The 26,420-nt window shown below is 37.2% G+C and overlaps 1 non-coding gene across 1 annotated transcript; it reads right to left on the bottom strand.

Annotated features, from left to right (window-relative positions):
* Nucleotides 1-11,843: 11,843 nt before the first annotated feature.
* On the bottom strand, nucleotides 11,844-11,915 carry TRNAR-CCG (transfer RNA arginine (anticodon CCG)). The gene has a single exon. It is a non-coding gene; the product is annotated as a tRNA-Arg (tRNA).
* Nucleotides 11,916-26,420: the final 14,505 nt, after the last annotated feature.

The raw sequence follows: 26,420 nt of genomic DNA, 5'->3' as shown, positions 1-26,420 counted from the left end.
ACGAGCTTCCTCCTCTGATTGCTGTAATGTAATGATGGTAATGTTATGGCTGACTCCAAAACACGACGATTTTGAATTCATGTGTTAGGAGAATCTGGGCTTAATAGATGTACATATCGTCAAATATTAGAGATTTTTTGGGAAATTTGTAGAATGACACTGGTTGCGTGATGTTATGTTGTGACTGGCTCAAAAACAAGATCATTTTGCAAGCACCATTTAGAACTGATTTCCCAAATTAATAACGTGTAGTCAAATCTTTGGAATATCTTCCAGAAATTTTCCCATAATCATGGGACACTACGAACGCTGCAGTATTATGAGTCTGACTTAAAAACAAGATTATTTTGAAGTAACAAATGCCTACTCTGAACGGAGTTCCACAATGAATAAATGGGACTTTCTCTACTAATCGGTGTGTCATCGATTGTTCGAGAAATTTCTAGAAGGTCATAGATAGGGCAAATCAAACGTCTCAGAATTATTATTAAACTTCGTACTAAAAGGAATTGATGTGATAGACATAATAATATACTTACGCGTAGGCGTAAGAGTGTTTTGGTATCATATTCCTTTTTTCCAATGAAAGACATGGTGTCTAAATATACACGTGAGACACACGTTTATTTGTATTATGATTAATAAATAGGTAGCTAAGACGTTTTCCCTGTGAGATAAAAGAGAGATTCCAGAAAAGGTATATTTAGAAAAATAACCTATTTTAATGACTGGTTCTTGATTGGGTAGTTTTACTAGGATTATTCTCAGCTAATGTCTGGTTACATAATAGTACGAGAGCCCACGACCAAAACCATGTCTCATAGCAATACGGCAAAAACCCTATAAAATCGTTAGATTGTATGATTCTGAACCCGACTAGGTGTGTAGTAACGGTCGAAAGTGTAGCAACTGCGTTTCTGCTGTTTCAAAAAAAAAAAGACAGTCGGTATTATAGCAATACGTCTGATAGTGAAAATGTACATAGATTTTATAATTGTATTACGAAAAAGTTTGTTTTCAGACATTTTGCGCGTAGCATATAGCCTGAGCGAATTTTTGAAAATGTCAACAAATTTAGCCGACCTGTATACCTTTACGGGTTTGCACTACACCACTAACGTCTGAAAAATATGTTTCCGGTATCTCAGAACTATCATTCAACTACAGTCTGCAAATCAGACATATTGCTATGATGCAGTTCGGTAAAATTCTTTGACAATTCGGTCAGATCAAACGCTACGCGGAAAATGTCTGATATTGTTTTTTTCGAGTTCAGGATAATCGTATCTATCGATTTGATGCGGTTTTGGCCGTATTGCTATGAGACAAAAATTTTGGTCGTGGGCTCTCGTACTATAAGGACTTTTTACTTTTTACCTGACTGCGCCAGAAGGAGGGTTATTTGCAAGTTAACACGTCTTTCCCAGCCAAAATGTTGCATTAATCCTAAACCTAAGTAGTACGAATTAGTTTTTAATTAAAATTATTAATTCACAGATAATCAAAGCTACTGTAATTCATTCAGGCGTTCAAATAAACACCTCCCGAGCTATAAATACCGACAACGTTACCGCCGTCCCATTATTTCCCGGGAAGAAACAAACTTTTCGCACCCCCACAGATAATTTTCAAAATTTCTATTCATTTGCCGAGCATTCCAATTTCCACCGGCCGAGTGTTTGCTTAGCCGAAGTTAATATTCCTAAGAAGTGAAATGGAAATTTTTGCGCTTACCGTAACTTGTTACCATAAAATATACATATCTAGTTAACAGCCTTCTTTTTAAGAAAATTTTTTTCCATTTTTTTTATACCTCATCTTGCTGTAATACTCTAACAGTAAAACATACGAGTTCTTCTATTGATAATGACTGGGATGATAAGTCATTATTCTACTCAACATAAGGGTTATGTCCAACTTTATTATCCGATTGAGCCAACCAAACGCCTCTGCCCATAAGGCTCAATCTAACCAATACGGCTTAACGTACTTACTTACCCTCCGAATCAGAATCATATTCCTTTTCCGATAATCAGGTTGATTTAATCCAGATAATATCATAACACAACTGGGAGCAAATACTCGTTAAACTACATGCCCCATGTTGAGACGAGAGAACCCAACTCTCCGTGACTTATCCATAGAGGCGTATGAAACCCATTGCTTAAATCACCCTAAATCAATAAATCTGCCGCTTCTGTCTTCTCTCCGGGTGCAATATTTCCCAAGGAATTAGTACAATAAAAACAGAATGATGAGAATGAGACCGAAAATGGTAACATGTTTTCCCAATTCTGGTGGATCAATCTAAAATGGCGATACCCTTCCCGCACTGAAATGAAAACAGAGCTTCCAGTGTGGAGACCTTTCAAAATAATTTATCAAAGCTATATAGACGGCCTTTGTATTGTTGCAGATATCTAGAACCAGCAGACATTTACTCACTTTAACGATTCCAATATCCAGTGTTTGTTTTAAAAAAGCACAAAACATTTGGTTATTTATTGTATCATAAAGCGGATATATGCACAGACTGGATTTCGGGACGTTGATAAAACTTGAGGCTTGGATCATGTCGCTTCTTTTTATGCTATTCAGCTTGAAAAAAGCACACAAAGGATATGGTGTAGACCGGAAAACGCTATGTGGGTAGGCAGTGGCGGATTAACGTATAAGCACTACAAGCACGTGCTTGGGGCCCCTGTTCTCCAGGGGCCTCCATCCTCTGCTGGCGCGCCAGCTGAGGATGGAGGCGTTTCATTTCATACCTACATTTTATCGAGATTTAGCCTATGTTACTCGTAAGTAATGTAGCTTTCAAATGGTGAAAGAATTTTTAAAAACCGTCCAGTAGTTTTTGAGCCTATTCATTACAACCAAACAAAGTTTTCCTCTTTATAATATTATAGTGTAGATAAAGTAAAGTGCGTTTTCCCAAATATACAAGTGGTGTTTAAAGAAAGAAAGAAAAATTTATTACGATGAACATCACTTATACATGACAGAGAAAAAGACAGAAATGGCACATAAATATTACAAGGAAATAAAAAGTGAACTGAGCAGTGAGCAGTGCTATCCTGTCGCAACAGCGATGCCCATCGCAATGGGATTCCACTCAGCATATGCCGTGGCCCACGGTGGGGAAGGCCACGACGCTGGCTTTCAGTGGGCCCCATGTCGAGTGGAAGTCACGGACACTAACCTAAACTCAACATATATCAACAAGGCCGTTTAAATATAAATATATAACAATAATAATAATGTGCAAACATTTGTTGAATAAACATAATTATAGTAAATTAATCCTTCAAGGCCCGCGAATCTAGACACAATAGATAAATAATCAATTGTTATGACATTAATTAATGCCGTCTGGGACTCAAGCGGTTAAAGATGCTACACAATAAAATAATTCCCGTATTAAAATAATAATAATTGTGTATACAGGGTGTCCCGTAATGCAACGTTAAGCCGGAACTGGGTATTGAGGCAAGTTATGCTGGTTATCAGAAAAATATAAAAAACAATCTATGTGGCATTTTGTCAAAATAATAGGCATTTAAAAAAAAACAAGAAAATCTACTCCCGGTGACGGTCTTTTTACTCGTGTTGCCACAAATCTTCATTTTTTCCAAAAATTTTTTTTTGTTAAGTAACCCTGAATAATGCTTCTCTAAATTGTTATCAAAATTACGAAACCAGCTGCTCCATCTTGGATGAAAAAAATACGTTATTCCCAAAAAAATTTTCAAAATAAAAATTTTGCCTAGTTTAAACTGACTGTACTGAAAAAAAATTGTACTACGCGAGTATGGCAAGTGACGTCATAATTTGGCGCATTTAGTAAGGATTCCAAAATGGTATAACACTTGGTAAATTCTTGCTGTAATTGTCGACAATTTTTGTTTTTTTTTTGGAAATAATCCCATTTTTAACTTTATCTACCTTGGTTAAAAATTATTATTCTAATGTGCCCAAAATTCAAGTTTCTAGCTTAAGTGAGGTGGAGAAGCCATTTTAAAAGGTATGAGCGAAACGGAAGGGCCGTCTTACCAAGCAGGGATGTTATGGATATCCGTAACCGTAACCGATACTATCGGATATCCGAAATAAAAAAATATCCATAACCGTAGCCGAAACTGATTCAAAAGTTACGGATAGTTTCGGATAAAGGCGGAGTCTTAAGGGTACAATAAATTCCAAACAGAAGCATTATTCAGGACATAACAAAAAAAAATTTAGAAAAAGTGAAGATTTGTGGCAACACGAGTAAAAAGACCGTCACCGGGAGTAGATTATTTTTTTAAATGCCTATTATTTTGACAAATTGACACATAGATTTTTTTGATAACTAGCATAACTTGCCTCAACACCCAGTTCCGGCTTAACGTTGCATTACGGGACACCCTGTATGTGTATATATTTATAAATGTATATATTAAAATAAACATGCGATGTGAAAAAAGAAGAGAAACAAAAGAAGTGTGCTAGTGTAAGACTATCATTGTGGTTGCGTTTAGAATCTTTCTCAGCTTAATGATTACTAACTGCTTTGCTGAACGATCCTTCTCACAACTAAAAAGGTTAAAAAACCCGCAAAGAACAAAAATCCGTCCAGACAAGCTTAATTATTTAGCATTAATGTGTATTGAGGCAGACATACTTCGTCGGATAAATTTCGACGATGTAATCTCGGAGTTTGACTCTGATTAAGGCAAGGAAAATAATGTTTTAAGTTTTACATTTTACCTACTACACTTTCTATTTTGATGAACTTTCATTTTATACTTTATACCTTCCATTCCATTCCTTCCATTTCCATTCAAGCAATAGAGGGCCTACACAGTCTCTGTGCTTAAGGCCTCGGATACTCTTAATCCGCCACTGTGGGTAGGCCTCTCACTCAGTGGACCGACGATCTGATAATGGTCGCGGAAAGCACCCGGATCCGGAATAGCTATACGCCCTACACTAAACCTACTGTCAGTCCCTAAATACTCTGACTAGGCTAATGCATATAGATAATTTCCCTTAAATTCAACAAAATTTCCCTTAAATGCCGATTTTATTTACAATTTTACACAATCTCAGTGAAAGTTTTATATTATAATCTCATCTTGTTCAGAAGAGTACTTATAAATTTCTTACTGACTGTGTAGACTTCTTCAAATACAAGCTAGTAGGTATAAAGCTCAAAGTAGTAAAGTCCTAAATCCTAGTTCGTACCTAATTACTTATACATATGTAAATATACTGGTCATCACAAAAATCGGCCCACGTACGTTTTACAGGAAAACTCGTTTCTACTGACACAATCATGGTGCCCCAACAATATTGGTGTTATTTGAAAGCCCAATAAATATCCTTAGAAAAACACATTTAATTTCTTAATAAACGATTTAAACGATTAACGTGTACAATAAATGTGACTTGAAAAAATACCTCACTTTGGGCTCACCTCTGGGATCAATTAGACCAATTTTTTATGGTTATAAAACCAAATAATGATCTCACGTGTCCTCTTTAACAGATGGATAGCCATTAATTCCAACTTAACAGTTTTATAGCCATAAAAGTTGGCTCAAGTGTAACTACCTATTTTTGAAGAAGTGACTCTGGATTTTTCTACAGACACATTTTTGGGGTAAAAACCTTTCCTTTAATGAAATGAAGTTTAGAACTAGGTTTTTAAATGGTGCCAATATTGGTAGGAAGTGGGGATGCATACGTTTGAAAGTGCTTGTCGCGGGAGGGTCGATTTTTGTAATGGCCAGTGTATATGTAGTATACCCTTATTTATTTCCTTATTAAGATTATTTAACTATAATATTTGTAGCTTATTTTTTACTTTTTCGTCTAGTCCGGTCCCGCTTTAGATCCCGCCGGGGGAATTGTCAATTAACAATCTACCATTTATTAATCAGAATCATAGAAGAACGAGTTCATATTATTGAGTATGTACGTATGAAAACCTTCTGCACCTTGTGGGACGTCCACCCACAAGGTGGACCGACCGACAACATTATAAAGGTAACAGGGAAGCGCTGGACGCAGGCCGCTACCAATTGATCATACAAAATATTAGGGAAGGCCTATGTTCAGCAGTGGACGTCATGATGATGATGACTTATGAAAAATATTTCTCTGTCATTTCTTATGGTCGTGTAATGTGTGACGTTTGGGAGACACAATAAAACAGTTAGATGTGCGCACTGTAGGTTTATTCGTANCAAAATTTCCATTAGGTATTTTCCATAAAATTATAAACGATATTTTAAAATGTCAATAGAAAATTTCCACGTATTATGTATGACAATATTTACTGCAATATTAATTTAATTAAAAATGATTCGTCTACGTTATTATGAATAAGTACATACGTCAAAAAAAGTCATTACACTTTTATATTATGACCTTAATTACAAAGATAAATGATTTTCAATAATTATGTATAGTGGCCACTTATACGAAGTTAAGAATATTAATTAAAATAATAAAAGGTTAAACATATTGGTCACGTGTACGTGTTCCAAACTTCTATCTTGTTGTCTTCACAACCCGGCGCCAATCCATCATCACGCACCTTCTGCATCTCCCGGCAGCTAAATATCCTCACACGTCAGCCAATGTCCTCCAGCACCATCGTCACCCAGCAGCTACGCCCAGCACGGTTTCAAAATTTCTTCATTTATTTATAGGTTTAACGCGGCTGCATTTCTTCCATCTTACGCCATCCAAAATTTGGTCTCCATAATAATTCACCACATTGTCCACTTTATGTTTAATTTGTAGACGAAAGTCTTTTATAATTTGGTCCGTTCACAAATTCACATAACAAAATTCACATAATTAATTTATTGTTTGATTGATTGCGCAGCGCTGCCCACGGGCAGCACTGGCAGGGTCGCCATGTAATGTGTGACGTTCGGGAGACACAATAAAACAGTTAGATGTGCGCACTGTAGGTTTATTCGTAAGAATGAAGATTATCCTAAGCTTATATACTAGTGGTTTATGCCTAATATGGGGAAAGGATGCGTACACACTACAGTCGAAGCTCGGCTCAATCTGAGACTAAGTAAAAAAAAAATATTTCACTATATTTATCAAAACCTAATGATAATTGAATAAAGATAGGGCGTTTCTTGCCCTAATTACTAAGACGTGCCGCGGGCTCGTTAAGATTGTCCCAACACAAGAAAATTAATGGTGTCGGTATTAAGTCATTTTTGATACCAACTTAATGCTTATAGCTGAACACCTGCTACTTGGAAATGTTTAATTATGCCCAAATTACTTCGTTATTCGGAATTCGTGCATTTAAAGGGTATTTGGATGCAAACGGCTCTAATTGTGTTAATTAATTTATGTTAATGCAAAGCTATCGTTTATAGTGATAGGTAGATAGATTTATAGTGGTAGCTGTTCGTCCGGCTTTGTTTGGGGTACTTAAATTGAAGATAGAAGGGTTAACATTCATGTACAGGAGAATTTACACGACTATCATAGGTTAAAACCGTCTATAATATGCTAATATCGGTTAAAAACCCAAACCTCTCACCTAGGTGTGAACGAGGGACCCTTTAGTATCATTATGCTAATTCATAGTTAATAAGTAGCGCATAGCCGAGTTCCTAAAGTGCCTTACCCTGACACATACAATTGATACAATGCACATCAGATTTTACTTACTTTTACTACAAAATCGGTCATAATACAACTAACTACCCATTATAAAGACCCCTAAGCTTGATGTGCCGTAAACTGTAAGCTCTATCTTAAACTAAAAAAAGTATTGTTTATTCACTTAACATTAAATAATGAAAAAACTAGAGCTACATTTAGATAGAATACATTTTAGCATCTAAACAAAGCTTAACTAGTTACATTACCGAACCAACTCAAACAAACGTATGCAAGCAGTTTATTTATTTTAAAATTAAATAAACATTCAAAACTTCAGCATCGTGTTTACCGCACTCAAATGTTTTAACAAGCGGCCGTTTCATGTGAAATGTGTCGCTTAACATCGTGCTTATGCCCAATGTAGAACTAAAAACTGTATTGCACTGCACTGCACACGGAATCCGCACCGCATTGAAACGATGTACAAACGTCAGCACGTCTAGTAAACACTGTAGGATCTTATGTAGACGAAATAGAGGCTATGTTGCAACGAAAATGTGTAATCTAAAGTGCGGTAGTCTGTACAAACTTTCCGACATTCGTACTGATCGGCGCGTGAATCTAAAATATCCTTCCACACAGCCATTTTCGTCGACACGCTGCTCACAGCAAACGTCAATTGATAGCCGTGACTTTGAATTTTGGTTTATCTCGTTTCGGTTTTCACCGGAGCCATTTTTCAGCGTGGCATTCCAAGTTTATAGTTGCCGGCGAAATGTTTTAGAATTTGTTCGAAAGTAACACGAAACTTCAAGTTTTTATCCAGTAGTAGAATATTTACAAATCTAAGCTACGTTTCTTCATATCTTGTTCAACTCCAAGGGAAGACTTTTCGCATTTTTTAAGATACTAGCTGACCCGGCGAACTTCGTACCGCCTTAGCGTAGAGATTTTCTTAATATTTTTTTCCGTAAGAACCATCCTTGGACTTCCACAAACATTTAAAAAAAAGAATTATCGAAATCGGTTCAGCCGTTCACACGTGATGCCGTGACAACGCGAAACGGGTTTCATTTTTATATATATAGATGAACTGACTCGTTGACACTCCAACGACTTCCCCGAGAACTCGGTTTTTCTCGCCCTAAAAACTCCGAGTGCTCGCGGTGCATACGATCGAAGTAACTTCCGTCAACTTTTCTATCATGTGCACTCGAGTTAAGCGATAAAAAAGTTTTTTCACTCGCAAAAGAATCACGCTTTATCTCACAGAGAAAATGTCCGTGAAAATTCGAGAAAAGTGGAGAAGCAACGAAGCGATTGCTCGAAGTCGGCTAGTGACCGATCGCGCGGAAACCGACGGACCTTCCGCACCCGTCGACGGTCGCATTGCCGTCTCGTCTACGTCCCTTACGAGTCGTACATACCATCGTAACTTTTTAACAAACGTAAAAATTTTACTTTTCATCATCATCATCATCATCATCATCGTCATTTCATGTTTTCCATGTTGATCGATTGGTAGCGGCCTGCGTCCAGCGCTTCCCTGCCACCTTTATGATGTCGTCAGTCCACCTTGTGGGTTGGACGTCTCACGCTGCGTTTTCCGGTAAGCGGCCTCCATTCCAGAACCTTGCTTCCCCATCGGCTCTGCATACTATGAGCCCTGCCCATTGCCACTTCAGCTTGCTAATCCGTCGGGCTACTCGTACTTATGTCAAAGACTTTAGTGTGTTTACGGATTTTACTTTTATGTAACAAGATTTAACCAACATTACACATTCAATACTGATTAGCAATTAGTACTTTCTTATTTCACAGTTGAATACCTACCTAGAAAGAAAGCTTTGCCATTCACCCAACTTTTTCTTGAAATACTTATTAGGATTTACAGTTAATGTTTTTTCCTAATAAACGAATATTCTAAAAGGCTCCAACATTCTCATCTCTACAATTCTCTTCTCGCCGTGTAGGCCAAGATTTTTAATAACGTTCCCGGCACCCTTTGTTTTATGTTTCCAATAACAATGATTGCCTTTTCTCGGCGCCATTGAAATTAAATTGTCGGCTGATTTCCTTCATTTGCCAATATTCATTTGATTAATGACCAGTTTGTTATGAGATTCAAACGCCTATTTGTTCTGCAGATTGAGAATATCTCTTGGACATTTTCTGAATAGGACTAAAAGTTATGCGCGCGTTAAACACTAGATTATAGTGACGTTTAGTATGGAAATATCATTTTCGAGAAATGTTCATCATGCGTGTAATTAGTGTATAGCTTAGCAAAATTTTGCTTACTTTTTAATGAACCTCAATTTTCAAATTTCCTCAAAATAAACAGTAGAATTTGGTCGGATCTGATGAGGTCTTTGGTCATCATCATCAACATCATAATTTCAGCCATAGGACGTCCACTGCTAAACATAGACCTCCCCCAGTGCTTTCCACGTTGATCGATTGGTAGCGGCCTGCGTCCAGCGCTTCCCTGCTACCTTTACGATGTCGTCGGTCCACCTTGTAGGTGGACGTCCCACGCTGCGTTTTCCGTTACGCGGTCTAAATCAGAACTACTTAAATGCATTTCCAAAACGCTACAACATTTAATCAAAATTGAATACCTATGCTTTTTATATGTAAAGGTGTTCTAACGTTCATGGCATGCCGTAATACAACACCAACTCAGACGCTACGGCAATTTGGCAGCAACTAACAAGTTGCCGGCCAGTGAATGGGCTGAAGTTCGCCGGAGTCGATCAACTTCAAGTTCGGAACAACACGCTTGCTGACGGCAAACTTCACGGCACGATAATGTTTGATGAAAGATCACTCGCGCGAAATACGAGTACCGTACGTTGAATAGGTGAACGAGATTTTGACGTTTATTGCGGAGAAACTGCTAGGTGTTGTCTTAATTATTTACTGTGCTCATTATTTAATTTTCTTTATTAGGTACGGCTGTGGAAGCATAGGTATACGTTTCACTGTGGAGACCAACATTATGGTTAAGTATTTTAGTAATTTACGAAAGACATTTAATGAAATGCTAAGTTTTGAGATCGTCAATATTTTATTATTTCCATTATCAGACCTACACTATAAATATTATTATTATTGTCCTATTACAATAACTTCCTATGATAAAAAATACAGTAAACGTGAAGTCTCTCAAAGAATTTACCTACTCACATTTGAGGTAAACCATAGAAAAATAATGCATTGAGTCCCAAAACTTTGAAAGAAAACTTCTTTCAAAAGCCATACAGAACGATATCCAAAAATATATTATAATATATTATACAATATTATGATTTATTTATATTCAAAAAGCTTCCGTTGTAAAAAGGGATACCTCAAATCCGTTCAGTGTGGACTGCCCCAACTTCGCAGTTACATAACAACTGGCACACTCCACAAATGAATCCAACCTGCTGTGATTTTTGGTTAGCCACCACAATACCAACTTGTTGCCACCTGCTGCCAGAGCTACTAACTTTAGACAAGTTCGAGTCCACAGTTACTCCCTTCTACTTCGGAACAAAAGGAGTCGATAGAACAAGCCGCAAACTTTCAGTCCATTTCTTTATCTAGATTGCAGATCTGGTTGGAAGGTTACTCGTTTGCATAACGCAGATTATCTTAATGTCGCAGACAATTTGGTGGCTTACGTAATGGAAACGCGTTTTACCTTTAGTAGAGGCAACCCTACACTTTACGGGTTTAGTACACCTCTTTAATGCCTACTACTGAAATGGAAGCTGAACAACTTTGGTTTTAGTGGCAATGAAACTTACAGGAGCTAATTTTACTTCAATACTTACATAAAGCAAGTGACATCATCATCATCAGCATTTTCAGTCATAGGACGTCCACTGCTGAACATAGGCCTCCCCCAATGATTTCCAAAATGGCCGGTTGGTGGCGGCCTGCATCCAAAGCAAGTGTACCGACGCAGATAACTTTTTTTTTTTTTATTCACAACGAGGAAGCTCTTGGCCTGTATCACCTGATGGTAAGTGATGATCAGGCCGAAGGTGGAAGCGAGATTCACCCGGAATCCTCAACCACGGAGGAACTGGCTATCTTACCTCTAACTGTCGGAACACAACAATGCTGTTAACATTGTTGTTATGGCGACAGACTTAGGTAAGATGGTGGTAGCTAGCCAGGCGGACTTAGAACAAGCCCTACCACCAACCAAACCGAACAGAAAAATCTGCCCCCACTGGGAATCGAACCCGGGACCTCTGCGTCGGAAGCAGGTGGTCTTACCACTAGACCACAGAGGCGGTGTACTAATAAGTTACTGTACTTATTGATCTGAAAAGTAGCTATTAGGTCAAAACCAAATTCAATTTGGCTTTGGTTATTACAATGCCGACAAACTGGAACTAACCTGTCGTTGTTTAACGCATCTTTAACGAAACCTTCTTGTTAGGAGCTTCAGGTTTTAGGCTAGGTTCGACCTTAGTAATTTCTTAATTTGGCAAATGATTTAGCCTTAATATCCATGTACTTTACGACAAACCCCTGTTTCTACCACATACCCCCTTAGTGATACAAGTGGATTGTTGAGGGACTGGTGACATTTTAATAATTCCGAGTAGTAGGCCGCTCAACAGTATGAGTGGTGCCGACCGCGTAACGTGATTGTCCTATTTCCATACAATTTGCATTCACGCTCCACGCGGATCACAATATCCGTAGAATATAAAATATTGGTGTGCATAAACATATTTTATGTAGTTGTTTGTAAATGTCTAAGTGTTTTGTCTAGGTATGTAAAAAAAGTACAGCTTAGCTTCCGACGATCTAGTGAAAGATCGCGGAAAGAACCTGGATGCAGGCATCGTAGGAGCGCTCTTTATGGAAATCTTTAGGGAAGTCTTTGCCCAGTTTAGTGGACGTCATTTGGCTGAAACGAACGTGAGCTTATATCAAGAATTGAATAGGCCTTCACCTACTCTAGGCCTACTTTATCAAACTCCACTCAAACCTCAGCCAAGCTTATTCAATACTTTTCGGTAACTCTCTGTGAATGTTATTCAACACAAGTTAATGTAGAGACCGCGTAATTTTCTATACGACGAGAGCACTGAGAGAGTAAGTCAAAACTTTTACAATGGCTGACACACAAAACTTGAGATTGAACTTTATCTGCAGCCCGCATACGAGCGAAATATGGACTTATGATAATACACATACGGAACTGTTTACTTTGATAGTTATCTAATAATCGGGGTCGGATTAGCTGCAACTGCTGCAACTAGGTATCGGTTTTTGGATCAGTCTAGTTTAGTGGCTCCAATATTAAACGGTGCGGATTTGAATCCCACGAATAAGTAGTTCAGTGATCTTATGTATTATAGGGGATATAATTGATAAGTTTGATTTAATTTTGAGGTATTGTTGTTATTCATGACAGCTTTTTATGTATAATTATGAGCAATTATGAATTATCATTTTAATCAAATATGTAATATTTTTAAGAAATAAAAAATATTTAAGGTCCATACCATACTACATTTTATATATTGTGAATAGAAAAGTGTATATCGGTATTAGGCACAAGATGCTTTTCTTGATTTGATGCAATCTGCTTTAAAAAGTTGCAGGCTACGAGTAAAAGAGACGAGTTTGTACAAAATGTCTTCTCATATAACTTTCATGTAGGTACTTATACCTACAATATAATACTTCCTAGTACTCATAGACCTATTGACTGGTGCAAAATTTTACGCAACTTCATTTTTAGCAAAATCTTCAAAGGAAACGACGACACTAATTACTTAATCTTCTTACAAAAACCTTTGTCATAGCAAATGAAGTAACAAAGTTGCCTTTAGGTACTCTCCACTTCGTATGTCAGACAAAGTCTGAGCTTTACATTGATTTTCCCAGTTCTTTTAAGTCAATTACCCACGGCAAAACTTTAGTCTAAATCAAAATTTTGCTGAATAAAATATGAGGTGTGAAAAAAAACATACTAAAGATTTATTCTGTGCCATCACTGTGTAAATGTGACAAGAAGGCTCGAAAGATGCAGTGGTGTGCACCATCTTTAAAAAAAGATTTTCACCAGTAGTTAGATAAAATGATCTGACATAAAAACTGGGCTTAGAGCAATAAGGGATTTTAATATGGGGAAAAACGTAAACAGAAAACCACAACTAAAAAATATTTATCATTTTTTCCTAAAACTAGAAAATATAGGTAGATAAGTTTAAACGGCGTAACGTTTTTAAATACAGCCGAGAATTTTGAACTTTATGATTTTAGCTTAAAGATTTATTCGCTTAATAAGTCCACAGCTACATTGCGATCTTACAAACAGGTGTATATTTTCAACAACATTCACATAACCTGATTCAAACACATGTCATGTTTACGTTATGTTTGCTATTACTAACTTTACCTAAATGAAGTTGACTATTTCTGTCTCGTTACAAATGAAATTTACGTTACGTTCACTAGTTAAATTACCCGGAGATTGTTATCCAAGTGCGAATCATGAGTTCCGTAGGCAACAAAGGTAATTAACAGCTTTTGGGACTTTGATATCTAGTTAAGGACAACGGGTGTAGAGGATAATGATACCTTCACTGCTTCAGTAATTAACTACTGTATCTCTTTAATCTCTACATGCGAAACTACTTTTGGTGTTGCCGTCTGAATAATACAATGTTGAGTCGGTTGTGTAAGTTTGAATCTATGGTGGACATTAGAATAAACATAAAACCTGAAAATGTATTTAGCGAGAATAGATGTCTAGACTCCTTTTTAGATCATCACCATCTCAGCCATAGGACGTCCACTGCGAACATAGGCCTCCCCCAATGCTTTCCATGTTGCCCGGTTGGTAGCGGCCTGCGTCCAGCGCCTTCCTGCTACTTTTATGATGTTTTGTTTTCACCTTGTGGGTGGATTTCCCACGCTGCGTTTTCCGGTAAGCGATCTCCACTACAGAACCTTGCTGCCCCCATCGGCCGTCAATTCTGCGTATTATGTTTTAAAAAAATTTTATGCCGGGTGTATGTACCGGAAAGCCCAGTGTAGAATGTCCACTTACAAAGTAAACTGACGATCTCATAAAGGTAGCAGGAAGATGCTCGATGCAGGCATCTACCAACCGATCATTATGGAAATAATTACGGGAAGACCTATGTTTAAGCTAGTGAACGTCCTATGGCTGATATTATTATGATGATGATGCCGGACATGGAGCGGCCAAATCAATACTTACTTTAGCAACATCTAATATTATACCACAAACATTCAATCATCGCACTAATTCATTCGCAGATAACATCAAAACCAACACAGAGCCGAACAATTAATAGATGAGTCGCCCTCGGAAACAAAGGGCTGACAGATGGCACTGCCCAAAGCCTCCACCACAGTATATTTGTCACTTGAAGCAGTATAGCTACTCTGTACAAACGTGAGAAAGTGCCAGAACACATTTCCTCATTGAGTTTTGTAAAGCTACTGTAACGTAATAAAATGATCATGGTCCAGTCAACCACAAATCAGGCTATATATTTTTGTTGCAAAATTGTCTATATTATAACGAGATAAGACATGCTGTGCTTGTTTCATTATTACATTATTACAGTAAGTAATATTGTTATTCAGAGACCACTATAAATAGAACTTCATTAGATTTTCATTCTATTTAATGTTTTTGAGTTTCTTAAAAAGCTCAGTTCCGGGAAAAAGACGATAACGAATAGCGTAATTAGTTAACTTTTTACTTGAACTGTCCATTCCTTCGTTAGAGGATTTCAAGAATACTATGATAAATTTTAGATGATTTCAAGAATACTATGATAAATTAATGTTTCTAGGAAGGTTGTTATTACTTGTTATCTACATTTTCTCGAACGCTAAGTTTATACTAACAAAAGAGCTTGTTCAATCGACATACTCGTAAGTCCATCTTCAATCCTAGGGTAATGAACTAACTTATTACCCTTATAAAAGCCGCCTCAGTTAATTTACTCCTTTCCTGTGTGCTGTGGCCCTCCGAATGCGTTTGGGCGGAGGTAAGTGAGGGAAATGTCTTCTTTTGTATTTGAAACGATGGAATTTATGAGGGCTCTCTCCTCGTTCCCATAATTGGATCCTCATCCTTCCAATGCGTTTTTATCTTGGAGATTAATATGATAATCTAGGGTAAAAGGTAAGCAACTTACTTTGACTGCAAGGATTTAAGTAAGTTAAATCAAAATCCCAACCAATTGTCACGTTCATAGCCCTCATTAACTCAATAGTCCATCAACTCAAGGGGATCAACAAAACATAGCTTGTAAGCTACGTATTGTTGGATCTGTACTGTCTACGTATTGTAGCAGACTGTATCCATTAGCAGACTGCAACTAAACGCCCTTGGAGCTCAGAACTTTCGAAGTTCAATAAAAACTGTGAGCACATTATTAGGTACCTTAACCAAAATAGAAAAAGTGCCGAAGACAAAAAAAAAAGTACCTAAGTTAAATCATCAGATTAATATCATAGTTATGCATCACGCTCGTATGATTAAGATATTCATAAGGTATTATGATTTAAGTACAAAATACCAGTTTCTCTTCAGAGAACTTCTGCTAAGAAATTCTTCTGACTTAATTTATCATAAAAGTCAAGTCAGTTAACGTTCAAACTTAATGAACGTGTTAAATGGTAAAATACTTTAAATGAAAAATGAAAATGGCCACAATACTATTTGTACAAATAATGTTTAGAAAGGAAAACAAATTGTTTTGTTGGATCCAAATGAAAGAACTGTACTTTATCTTACAAAAGGCAACGATGAAAATTTAATTAAAAACATAACTTTATACTTCAAAGAAAATTGGTTCTGTCATTTATTCTGTTACAAACAACCGAAATTACTAGATTTGCAGCTTCAACATTTTAATTTTTGAGTAATTCAACTCTTAATTAGGAAATGGGTCTCCGTCTCACAGTGGAAAGGACAGTTATTATCTTAATGATTAATTGATGAAGTTTTTCTTAATTTAACAAGGGGTGCTACGGCCGTTAATTGTCAATTTTATGCGTTTTTGAGCATTTTTTTAAGGGGACAAAGGTATAATTATTAGGTAATTTTTTTATTGTTACTTTTATTAATATTGTTAGTGGCTCACGCTATGAGCTAACTTTCCACCGAAGCTATTGTCATTGCTTTAGAATTTATCAATTCACTAATTAGAAGCTATGCAAAAATGAACTACATGTTTATTTATTGTTATTTATTTAACCAACCAAAGGATTTCCAAGCAAGTCTTTATTATCCGTCATAACATAAATATAACATTTATTATTTTAGTCAATTAAGTCTGACTAGTCGCTTTGTATCTACAGATTTATCCAAAAAACAAGTTGGATACCAAGTATCGCTCGTTTCTGAGTGTTTGTTTTCACAATAAATTAATCCCCTGGGTCCGTCCTCTCTTCTAAGTATTTCTCGTTATTACAGCTTTGTCCATCCACTCCCGAAAAACCGGCAAACCGGCTAAACATAAAACGTTTGGCAAAACGGTACAAATTGGAAAACAAATAAGCATGAGTTGCCACTCCAGCCCTGAGAGGTTTAGCCCCAGACATGACAAATACGCCCTTCTTATCTTAACCCCTATTAATTCTTGTTTGCTCCAGTTACCATTTTTGTTCCACAATTCGTATTTTGGAGAAGTTATACGATTCTGAAATTGCTTTGTTTTCAATTGTTTTTCTTTGTAGGTATGCTCGTAAGTTCCCCCTTTTGACGACTGTTCTTACCGAAATATGATAACAGAATTAAGAGTCAGTATTCGAATATAAGCAGATGGATTATCCGGAATACTGTATTGTTGAGCATAAGTACTTTGTCTTAATACATTCCTAATATTGACGGAGCGGCCAATTTTATGAGAAAAATATATCTTTTGTTTTTCATTACGACAGAAATTCCATTCCCTCGAGCGGTACGTAATAAGTTTACCAAATTAAAAGTACACCACCTGCGCCTGTTATCAATATCCCTCAAGGTTTGTCGCAAACTTGTAAATTGGATAAAAACTCGGGGCCCATACAAAACAACATGGGCGAAGTATAGAGCCATGTTCACAACAATGCGCCAAACTTGGCGTATACACGCGGCCGTTACGCTGACGTCACGACTAATCTCGCAATAGGTAATCCCAAGTTAAAAAATTAAAACTCGATGCTCGAAGAAAGATGACGAGCTAATCAAATTTCTCGCAACTTCGGCAAGTTGGAACGAGTTCTCAGATTCAATTAGTAGATACGCGACACAGGCTATGGATAGCAGCCAGTTAACTCTGTTTGCCATCATGCTAAACCTCCACATCCACATCACTTGGTCAACAAAAGATTTTATTTAGGACTTGTTATTTACGCAAGTAAGGTAACAATTGAATGTTTCACAAAAACCTGTTCCTTCCCTCTTTGAACTGTTTCGAATTCTTAGCATTAAGCTAATAGATACTAAGTACAAAATAAAAATTAGAAATGAATATAAAAATGTTAGATTACATTAATATAATTAATAATGTAAGGAAGACGATATCCTGTAACATATAAGTAGCAACTGTACCTTCAAAATAATATTTGTCGCTCGATTACTCTACACCAGTGTTATTCAACCTGTGGGTCGCGACCCCCTGGGGGGTCGCGAGATGTCTTAAAAACTACCTCAGTAAGTTTAAAAGATAGATTTATTAGAAATCTAATTATGAAAATGCGTAAATGTTGTATGGATTGAAATATTCGGTTTCTACAACATCTTTGTAACATTATTTATAAAATGCATGAAATAAAAGCGAGCGGTCGGGGTGTCGCGAAATATTTTTTCATGCTAGGGTCGTGTCATGAAAAAGGTTGAAAAACACTGCTCTACACCATCGTGGAAATAATGAATAAGGCAGTAACTGTAGTCAGAAAATAATTAAATAATAGCCTAGATGCCCGTTTATACAATCAATCCCTAATTTTTAAGTGACCCCTATGGTATGGTAACTTATAATAGGAATTTTGTTTACATAGGGGACACTTAAAAATTAGGGATTGATGGTGAAAACGGGCATAAGACACATGCCTGTATTCTGTAGTTGCCGTTCTGCTCGCCCTATACGCCGGGTGAGACCGTCGTCGCCCGCGCCTCCCCGCGCGACTTTCGTCCCCGTGTTCATGATTATGCCCATAAGTATTATTTGTTACCTTAGCGAATACTCCCCTTTCTAGATTATAATTCTTGTCTTTAACTGGATCTCCTTTTGAATGAAAGTCCCTAGCCGTTTTCTAGTTACCATTGAAAACGTTATCGGGACTTTTTCTATAAAATGCTATTGATTCACGTATATTTAAATAAAGTGGTCGTTCTTCAAACTTCAGGGTAATGCTCTCAACTCACATGACTGGCGACATAATAGGATGCATAAATATGGTAGAAGCTTTGGCTGAGACAAATAAATTGTAAGGGAAGGCGAGACTTGGCTTACAATAGATTCAGAGCCAAAATAGTCCCTCGGTCAGCATCAGTAATAGCCAGTCACTTCTACTAGTAAACCGTATCGGGACACTTGTGCGAAAGACATAAGCGCGAAGACATTAGCGCGAAAAGCCATTTGCACGCGTGGGCACTAGCGCGTAAAGACTAGCGCGAATGGACGTTAGCGCGAAAAGACATGAGCGCGAAAGACACTAGCGGGAAAGACATTAGCGCCCAAATGGCTAGCTTCGCAATGGCTTTTCGCGCAAGTGTCTTCGCGCTAATGTCTTTCGCGCTAGTGTCTTTCACGCAAGTGTACCAGAACCCTAGTAAACTTAGTAAGATGTTTAGTGACAACTTCATAGTCTAAGTATAAGAGAAGTGACCACAAAAGCTCTCTTCGGAAATTCGAGATGCAGCATCCACTTATAAACGTCGATTTAGATCGAAACTGCTTGAAAACTTTCGAAATACATTTTGGGAGATCCCTCTGAAGGAAACTGGAACTATAGTTAATGTTGCGATGAAATTTCTTGGAAATATACCGGGTGTTGGAGTAGTTGGCAAAAACTTAGACAGTGTACCTACTCAGATCGATGTTTCGAACTCGACTTCATTAGTATTTTCCTGAAATTAAAGTGTGTTACACTTTTTGTAGCACTTTTACTTACACGTGCCAAAAGCTTGGCCTACAACTAGGAATCTACAATGCGAGTTAATTTTTTGAACTTCTTTCACACTTTGGGATTTTTCAAAAATTCTAGGTTTATTTACAATACAATTAACATTTTTCAAATTAACTTAATTTCGTCTAGTGTCCAACATTTTTTTTTTTTGGAAACAATTAACAGAATCTGTAACTTGATTAGTTGATTATAAACAATATTATTTATTACCTCTAATCATGTATGTCATTTGTGTCACATTATCCTAACTAATGCTATCACATTAACACTGTAGGTAACATTATCTGAACTAAATAGTGTAGCGTTATGTAGCGCCGACCGCAAACGCTCATGGCGTTGCTAGGAACTACACCCAAATGTGTACGACTGCTCATCAAGGTTAGCACAGACACCTTATGCAGTTGTGATACGTGCGATTTTGAAACAAAAGCTTTTGAATGTGCTATCGACGTTACGTCAACTTTACTCAGAACTCCCAAAGTTCACAAATACATTTTGGGGTTCCTTTGAAACAAACAGTGAAGCGAAAATGGAAATAAGGTGGAGTTTCGTAGCTCCTACAATCTAACACATGGGTATTAAAAGTTACAGCTCTGTCTGCAGTGGACGGTAGTTGCTTTGACTTATGTAGAGCGTGCAATTTGAGGAAATACGTACCTTTTGATGCTTAGGGTGCTTTTTAGTTCGTTATTAGAGAAAACTCTATCTAATCAAACAAGAGTAAGTACTTAATGCACTAAATTCTGTTGCAATAAGAATGTCTAATTTTCTTAATCTATCAAAAATCTAGCAATTTGACAAGTTTTTACCAAATCGACCTCGACACACGTAATATTATTACCGTGTCATTCGTTATTCCTCTCAGAATCAGATTTGGTCACACAATATATCATAATATGTCTCATGTGGACTCATATCTATTTACAGGTATCTACTTTCTGTACTTCGTTTAAGTTCGTGTAGAACGGAAAGAATGTAAAAATACTATAAAATTGAATTGTTTTCAAAGAAAACGTGCTGTCGACGTAATTTCAGTACTTTGAGGTATGCACTGAATAGAATCGGCTTTTTAGTTATTGTGGAAGCCACTGCATATTATTTTTCCTGCACTATGCACTTCACGCGGCCACAGCCTTGGTAAAGCATGTCTCGCTGCACTACTTGAGTCTTCCACAAAATTAAAAATTACTTCCCTCGCTGGTTTTCTTTATAATTTTCTTTTCGCAAACGCGTGAAGGACTTCCGCTGCTCTCTGCAGCCTTTAGAAACTTTGTAGCCTGCTCAGTAATTAAAAACATTAGCTGTATGTTTGTATACAATATGTGTCTGTGTTTCGCGATTCAAAAACGAGCTTAAAGAAATAAATGAAAGACATTCTTTAACAATTATTTAAAAGATAAAAATGTTTGGGATACTTTACTGCCTAGCTCGCATAAATATTTATAACTTTGTACATTTTAAAGCATGTAAACCTTTGAAAAAGAGGCTGACAATAGTGACTGAGTTTCTTGCGCTGCTTCTTCTCAGCACTGGCCCATTTATTGTCCTGAAGCAGTGGTAGGGTTAATACTGGGACGTGTAAAAGTGCTTTTTTTAAGCCTATTTACAGAAATAAATGAGTTTTATGAGTTTTTTTATGAGTTTTTATGAGTTTTCAATAATTAAGAAATGTAGAAAGGAACAAACAAGTCCAAAAAAAAAGCACGGGACGACACTTATTGTTAGTAAGATGAGTACCTATTATTAAAACTTAGTAGGTGCATGTCCCTCTTTGAAATCGAACGTCAGGCTCAAAATTATCTTTCTAACCCATCCATGGAATACAGAGACACTAAAGGGCCGTATACAATATCCTAAAACTGCAATCAATCACAGCATACATATTAATGTAGGTACCAGTACGTGCTTATTGTTTAAATTCCAATTTTTAGTTATAGCTGGAACTTTCAGTGTAGATAACAGTTGTCAATTTTTAAAGAGGGTTTTCGCAAATGAAAAATCCGCCAGATGGCAATACGTAGACGCGAGGTCCAAATGCTGCATGATTGGTTATTTTTGACATGACATTGACAGATAATTGTCAAAATCCACCAATCACGCAGCAGTCAGACCCCACATCCACGTCCCGCCATCTAGCGGATATTTCATTCGCAAAAACCCTTATTGGAATTTAAGTGTTTTTACCTATGGACAAAAGTACCTGCTTTCAGGAAAACGACGCAATCGCATTGATACATCTACAGCGTTGCAATTTAAGCACGTATCGAAACGTTTACGATCTCAAATATAATGTAGGTAGGTACTCGTACAGTCTACTAGCAATGTACGCTAATTTCCAGCCACCGAACTAAGGCGTGGCCGAAAACCTACCAATCGCCATCCTATTATCCGTCCTTTGACGAAAATATACCTTTTAGCTGTCAGCGCTGCCGACGAGCGATTATTTATCGGCGATGTGAACAGTAATTAAACAGTTTCCTTTGATGTTGCCGCAATAAATCAAAGTCCAAAGGCCTGTTCATATCGATTATATTCATAAATAGCAAAACGGGTCTATACTAGAATTTGGAGGATTTTTTTACAAAGAAATTAAGAATGTAATATTTGCGATCATTGACAAAATTCAAATAGATCCAACAGTTAATTAAAGTCTCAGATCACCATGAATCGTTTTCACTCCATAGTCCCTAATAACAATCCTGTATTTTAGATTAATCCTTTTCTCTCACTCATAACTAAAAGCTAACTTGAGTGACAGAGACACATAGACCCAAAAATATGGACACATACCAGAGATACAAAATATAGTAGTAAATAATTTTGAACATATTTTCGGTTCAAGGCCTTTTTTAACCGACCACATAACCGCGTAATATCGAATTTATGAGTAACATCAGAAATAACTCTATCAGACCCACGTCAATCGTTTGTCCTGTTTCGAAACTGAGAATTTATACGCTACCCAAACCAGACACCATTATTATAAAATACATTTTACGTCCCCTGTTACTTTAGTGCCGTTTTCCTGTGATAGATGAAGACTTCGGCACGCGCGCGGATCTGTGTGCCTACCATGAGTTTACGTTAGGTGAGCTCGCTAGCGAATACGTCAAAAAGTTCTATGAAGATCTTATTTCTTGAAAGTAGCCACTAGGGGCGCTGCACAATATGTCATACATTTAAATGTCATTTTTTTACGCAGTCGCTAGCGAGCACACCTAAAGTAAACTCATGGTAGGCACACTGGTCTGCATGCGGACTGTCCGCATTTCATTATTTCATACATGTTTTACAGCACTCAACCAGCAGCATGATTATAGGTATTAGAGAGATTATTACCCTTAATATTTTTAAGTGACCCTATGAAAAATTTGCGGTCACTTAAAATTTAGTGATTGATGTTGAAACCGGGCATAAATCCGCACACGTGCCGATATCCGCATCACAGAAATAGGCACTTATTCCTATACGTTTCCGTAAAAGTACCACATTATTTGTCTGAAACTTCTTCAACACAAATTTCTTTGTCATGTGCCCTGTTTTTAGCTTATAAAAAGCTATAAGGGTTGTGCTTTCCACCAATCTTTATCTTCAAAGGTGTAACTCCTTTGTAGGAAGTTGGGCCTCGCCTAAGAATTTCTTACCTTAATGAAACTTTATGAGCCTGCCTGCCTCAAAGTATTCCCTGAAACATTTCACCGAGCCCGTATTCATGTCTTTTATATATAAATATGTATTTTTTGTTATTATTGTAATACATATTGGAATCAGCTAACATAGGTTACGATACGACACTTGTGTAATCGAATTTTGACGTAATATTGTTTTCTTTGCTTCACTCTATCTCATTTAAAGGTACCTAATTCATATCAAAGTAAAAAATAGTACGTATTTTTAAAATCCAATAACACATTCTGGTTACATAGGTAAACGTACAGAATATACGGATACATTATAACGAAAAGGCCTATAGGTACTCACTCTACCATACTTCAATAGAATCCTTATTCGATAAGTATTCGACTCTAACCGTCGTCCTTAGAGTGAGAAAGAGAGACGTTTAGAGCGTCTTAACGCTGAAATGATTCGAGTATGATAAAAAGAGTTATGTCGATAACGTTTTGCATAGTAGACCCCCAAGTACAGGCCAGAACATTACAATTTTGTTGCAAAATAGCACCTGTTACAAATACATAAGAGACAATGTTAAGCATGATGTACCATCCGTATAACTGGAACATTGCCCGAATGCGTTTACACGCGTAAGCCTCGTCCAGCGACCGGCCACCTAGAATAATTGCTGGACATAACTTAATGAACTCAGCCTGCTAACAGACTGCACGTGGATTCCATTAGCAACCGGTAACTACATTAATAAGTTACTGGTTTAAATGGTACACTTTGCTTTTTAAAATACATTGCATCAATAGAGTGGTGGACACTCTAGTTAATTGACATACTTTTTATGAACTGTCACAATGCGACTAGCAAAAGTAAGCAAAGGACTATGATGTCTTCAGGTCGCGAATTTGATCGACTGACGATTTATTTATTTCAAAGCCCCAAAAAATGTAAATGTTACGACCAAAACTCGATTTTCAGGTATGGGGCCGTCCATATATTACGTCATTCTAAATTAGGGGGGGGGGGTTGGTCTGCGANCAGGATTTTTGCCGATCCAAAGACAACCGCACCCCCCACCCCCCCGTATCATGACATAGACCGCAGATTTGCCATGCAGATGTGCCAGGGAGTACCTACTAATCTGCGCGAGTGTCACCCCCTGATGCTTGGCACCCGGGGCGGACCGCCCCCACCGCCCCCCCCTTCCGCCGCTACTGATTACATATGATACTAGCTGCCCGCCCCGGCTTCGCCCGTGGTACTTACATGTATTATACATAATAAACCTTCCTTAAGAATCACTATCTATTAAAAAAAAAAAAGGTGATTCTACAAGTGATTTAATTTTGTCAAACTGGTAATGACGTCAATTTTGGGAGAAGGGGGGGGGGTCATTAAGAAATGACGCTAGGATGATTGTAGGGGGGGGGGTCTAAAATCTGAAAAAATCGATGACGTAATTTATGGACGGCCCCTATACCATGAAATGTCACATGTCAAAAGTCAACGACTCATGTCGGCGGGTCGTGAGTTTGGACTGCATCAATCCTAAAAACATCAACCATCGTGTCACAATAAACCAAAGTTCACACGTTTGGTCAAACTCACAGTTACAACGAAATCGTTTCGTATAGCGTGTCAAAAATTGAAACTTTTCAGGAATAAGCGCTTTCCGACTCTCGGCATTCCGTAAAAATATGTGGGAGGAGTAACAGGTGTATCTATGGGCAAAGTGTTCGACTTTCATGCCCTTTCATTTGTCATCTGGTTGTTGTCTGAAAGGTTCCTTGCGGATCAACCTTTATCTCCGATGTATTGTCCATCGGAATAATCTCTAAGAGGAAAATATATTTTGTGGACGTCATTTGTCAACGTATATGTTTTGAGGATCTTGTTTTTTAATTATTTTGTAATAACGACGTTTTAAGTGAAAAATAGCTGGTATTTTCAAAAGAATGTTTGTCATCTGCGTGATAACAGCTCACAGTCTCTTAGGGCTCGCGCGCACGGGTGACTTTTGACGCCATGACTTTTTTGAAGTTCATGGAGATGTATGCGCGCATGTAGCGACGTGACAGAAACTTTATTACATTTTCCATACATGGAGGACGGAGGTGACAAAAAAGTCACCGCGATAAAAGTCAACAGTGCGCGCGAGCCTTTTTAAGCTTAAATTGATACAAAGTTTTTTTGTCTTCATTCGCTTCATGTGATTTATGATGAAACAAGCTCACGTCATGTAAAATTAAGTCTAAAGTCTGAACATCTCGTATACTTACGTAAAACACGTAATATAACATACACTACGTACATAGGTAGCACATATCATGCTTGGTTGAAGACAATCAATATAACAATATTACAACTCCTTATCTAACTTTCATCTGAGTTGTTACGTCACACGTGAAATGTTTGTTACGTCACGTATGACGTACGCACGGCTTTATTGTGAGCGATTCTAGACTGGAATGTGCCATCATTGTGGGAAATCGACCGTGAACTTTAAGTATTTATAGATAAACTAAATTAGATGTACCTAATCACCTACAACTTACAAGATTAATACATACATATCTGTATACTTAACTGTTGATGTCGTTTACAGAATTAATATACTGGAACACAGAAAGAATAAAAAGAAAACACTTATTTTTCTTACGTAGCTAAAGATATTAAAACATTGGCCAGTTTCTTTTCTTCAGTTCATATAAATTATTAACACTTCAACAAGTACGAAGAAGATTACAGAATCAATAGCCTAAAGTTAACACAGTTTTCGAGACCTTCAAAGTATCTAACAAAATAAATAAAAATATAAAGTAGGTATGAACATACTAACAATACAATAACTTAGAGAAACATTATTTTAATTCAGTGCGTAGTTTACCTACCAAATAAACACTCAATCGATATCCTAATGAACAGCATTGTACCTATTTCCTGAAAATATGCTAGTAAATTAATTTGGATAGTAATCAAAATGAAAATAATCA

This window comes from Ostrinia furnacalis, unplaced genomic scaffold (genome assembly GCF_004193835.3).
Source record: "Ostrinia furnacalis isolate ACB-3 unplaced genomic scaffold, ASM419383v2 OfSCF1268, whole genome shotgun sequence".
Taxonomy (NCBI): Eukaryota; Metazoa; Arthropoda; class Insecta; order Lepidoptera; family Crambidae; genus Ostrinia; species Ostrinia furnacalis.
Note: the sequence above shows the minus strand (reverse complement) of the source record. Positions and strands in the feature narration are given on the sequence as shown.